Genomic DNA, 4,179 nt, shown 5'->3' with positions numbered 1-4,179 from the left:
ATGGGCAATTAATTTCTACGGAATTTACGGCAGAATGTTCATGCAGAGGTCCGTACAGTAATTATGATGTGTGAACATAGTCTAACTGGTTTTGAGCCCAACCTTCTGGGGAGAGGAGGTTGGACTAGGGACGCTTCCCACAGCCTTTCTGGAACCTTCTGCATAGAAGCTTAGCAGAGGAGTATGTCATGTGACCAGTGAATCACTTATCTGATCCAGCATATTCAAATACTTAACCCTTACACCCTACACATCACGTAGCGCACATCCAATGCATTATGTTGCATACATAGGATGGAATGTGCAACCTCATAATACAGACCTCAGCTGCTGCAGAGCATAATAATACAGACCTCAGCTGCTGCAGAGCATAATAATACACACCTTAGCTACTGCAGAATAAACACTTCAGCTGCTGAAGAACATCATACACACCTCATCTTCTGCAGAACATTGCAATACACTGCTCAGCTGCTGAAGAACATCATAATACATAACTCAGCTTCTGTGGGACCTTATAATATTCTCATGTGCTGCAGAACTTCTGCTACAGAACCACATAACACACACATCAGCTGCTGCAGAATCTCAAAATACATACACCAGACTGCAGAACATTCTAACACACACACACACACATTAACTTTTGTAGGACATCATAATAAAAAAACTCAGCTCCTGCAGAACCTCATAATACACACCCTTAACTATGGCAGAACCTCATAATACACACCTCAGCTGCTGCAGAACATCATTATACACACCTCAGCTGCTGCAAAACCTCATAATGCACACCTTAGCTGCTCCAGAACCTCATAATACACACCCTTAACCATGGCAAAACCTCATCATACACACCTCAACTGCTGCAGAACCTCATAATACACACCTTGGCTGCTGCAGAACCTCATAATACACACCTCAGCTTCTGCAGAAACTCATAATTCACACCTCTCTTCTGCAGAACATCTTCATACACACCTCAACTGCTGCAACCCCCCATAATACACACCTTGGCTGCTGCAGAACCTCATAATACACACCTCAGCTTCTGCAGAAACTCATAATTCACACCTCTCTTCTGCAGAACATCTTCATACACACCTCAGCTGCTGCAAACCCCCATAATACACACCTTGGCTGCTGCAGAACCTCATAATACACACCCTTAACTGTGGTAAAACCTCATAATACACACCTCAGCTGCTGCATAACCTCATAATACACACCTCAGCTGCTGCAGAATCTCATAATACACACCTCAGCTGCTGCAGAACCTCATAATACACACCTCAGCTGCTGCAGAACATCGTCATACACTCTCGGCCCTATAGATATATACTGACTGCTGGAAACAATAAGCATGTGGCTTTTTTTGGAATTGGTTCAGAACATTCTGTAGATGAAGGAGCGGAGCGGCCTCCAGTAACCACACGTCTCCGGCCCCTTTAAGCTCCTTTGTGAGGATAGAGGGGGTTACAGTCAGTGCCGCTCTGACTCACAAAATCATTCCAGTCTTACTATTCCAGCTGATCCCCTGACCGGGAGTGTCCGTCTGTATCAAGGAAAAGGATCAGAGGATCAGCAGCAGGTACAACATTCATCCACATATAAACTTATTCTATCTATAGTCTGTTTGTGCCTTTAGAATGTTCTATCATCTCTTTCTTGTACAGATGTAGTAGAGCTGAATGTGTCATTTAACCCTTTTCATAGACTGTGCTTCATCCTTTTCCCATAGTCCTCTGGGAAGTCGAATCCAAAACATTGAGATATTGACAAACTCAGCTCTGCTACATCTCTGGTCATTGTAGTGATAACTTTACGCCAGATACTGAACTGAGCGAAACAACTGAGAATAGAAACCTGAAGGTTCTTGATTGTGGTTCTCGATTTGGGGGAAGTGTGAGGGTTGTTTGTGCTGAGTCGACCTGGGAAGCCCATGTTGGATATTTCTAAGAAACGGGACGACATCTATGGTGCTGACATGGGGATAACGCAGTGCTCTGCTGGAGGCTTTCTTGGGGATGACATAAGGACAGAGAATTCTACTGAGGATTAGTGATGAGCGGCAGCGGCCATATTCAAATCCACAATATTTAGCAAATATATATACGAATATTCATCCTATATTCGCGAAATTCACATATTCGATATATACGGTTATTTTCGCATGCGCGTATTCGCATACGCATGCACGTGTGCGCATGCGGATAACTATCAACCTATCTAGTAAACGAAATAGGTAACAGCACTCCCGTATAGTGCAAATAAAACGGTCCTTTATTCACAAAAACGTGGTGACAACGTTTCGGCTGGCTCACAATGGCTTGGCTTGACAATGGCTGGGTGAGCAAGCCGCAACGTAGCCACCACGTTTTTGTGAATAAAGGACCGTTTTATTTGCACTATACGGGAGTGCTGTTACCTATTTCATTTACTATTGAGAAGGATCTGCTGCCAAGATTTTATACAACTGCTTGAACCCCATCATCTATTCACGGCTATATAGGAGTGCTGCTCCTATCTACCGTTCTATCTATATTATCTATCCATCTTATCTATCTATCTATCTATCTATCTATCTATCTATCTATGCATCTATCAATCCATCTTATTGATCTATCTATATTATCCATCTATCTATCCATCTTATTTATCTATCTATATTATCTATCTTATCTATCTTATCTATCTATCTATCTATATTATCTATCTATATATCCATCTATCCATCTATCAATCCATCTTAATTGATCTATCTGTATTATTGTTACGCCTAGCGCTCCGGGTCCCCGCTCCTCCCCGGAGCGCTCACGGCGTCTTTCTCCCTGCAGCGCCCCGGTCAGTCCCGCTGACCGGGAGCGCTGCACTGTCATGGCCGTTGGGGATGCGATTCGCACAGCGGGACGCGCCCGCTCGCGAATCGCATCCCAGGTCACTTACCCGTCCCGGTCCCCTGCTGTCATGTGCTGGCGCGCGCGGCTCCGCTCTCTAGGGCTTCATTCCCCCACCATTGATTGGACCACCGGGGAGATCAGGAACTGGGACTCTGCCTGCCACAGGAAGTGCCTCTCCCCCCCTCCCAGTCCCGTCAGGCAAGCCTCTGTGCCTCCCCATGGCCCCCGTCCTGGTGTCACACTGCCCCGTGCCAGGCCTCTCCCTCTGCCCTCCCTCCCCATCCCCACTCCTGCTGTACTGCCTGCCGTTGAGGAAACCCTCCATTCTTTCCCGGTGTCCTCATCCCAGGGGAGGCAGTTACCGGACAAAGAGAAGGGGAGACCTAAGGGGGGGGGGGGTACTGTTACGCCTAGCGCTCCGGGTCCCCGCTCCTCCCCGGAGCGCTCACGGCGTCTTTCTCCCTGCAGCGCCCCGGTCAGTCCCGCTGACCGGGAGCGCTGCACTGTCATGGCCGTTGGGGAATGCGATTCGCACAGCGGGACGCGCCCGCTCGCGAATCGCATCCCAGGTCACTTACCCGTCCCGGTCCCCTGCTGTCATGTGCTGGCGCGCGCGGCTCCGCTCTCTAGGGCACGCGCGCGCCAGCTCTCTGAGACTTAAAGGGCCAGTGCACCAATGATTGGTGCCTGGCCCAATTAGCTTAATTGGCTTCCATCTGCTCCCTGCCTTATCTGACCTCCTCCCATGCACTCCCTTGCCGGATCTTGTTGCCTTGTGCCAGTGAAAGCGTTTAGTGTGTCCAAAGCCTGTGTACCTGAACTTCTGCTACCCATCCTGACTACGAACCTTGCCGCCTGCCCCCGACCTTCTGCTACGTCTGACCTTGCCTCTGCCTAGTCCTTCTGTCCCACGCCTTCTCAGCAGTCAGCGAGGTTGAGCCGTTGCTGGTGGATACGACCTGGTTGCTACTGCCGCAGCAAGACCATCCCGCTTTGCGGCGGGCTCTGGTGAAAACCAGTAGCCTCTTAGAACCGGTCCACTAGCACGGTCCACGCCAATCCCTCGCTGACACAGAGGATCCACTACCTGGAAGCCGAATCGTGACAGTAGATCCGGCCATGGATCCCGCTGAGGTGCCGCTGCCAAGTCTCGCTGACCTTCCCACGGTGGTCGCTCAGCAATCGCAGCAGATTGCCCAACAAGGACAGCAGCTGTCGCAGTTGACCGCCATGTTACAGCAACTTCTGCCTCTGCTACAGCAGCAACCATCTCCTCCGC

General features: G+C 49.3%; 1 protein-coding gene across 1 annotated transcript in view; it reads left to right on the top strand.

Moving 5' to 3' along the window:
• The first annotated feature begins 1,461 nt into the window (after nt 1-1,461).
• The window catches only part of LOC130293927 (chemerin-like receptor 1), a 10,472-nt gene continuing 7,754 nt past the window's right edge, over nt 1,462-4,179 (top strand). The window contains exon 1 of the mRNA XM_056543220.1: nt 1,462-1,591. The gene's annotated coding sequence lies outside the window, so the exon portion shown is untranslated. The remainder of the gene's footprint in view (nt 1,592-4,179) is intronic.

The sequence above is a fragment of the Hyla sarda genome, chromosome 10 (assembly GCF_029499605.1).
Source record: "Hyla sarda isolate aHylSar1 chromosome 10, aHylSar1.hap1, whole genome shotgun sequence".
Lineage (NCBI taxonomy): Eukaryota > Metazoa > Chordata > Amphibia > Anura > Hylidae > Hyla > Hyla sarda.
Note: the sequence above shows the minus strand (reverse complement) of the source record. Positions and strands in the feature narration are given on the sequence as shown.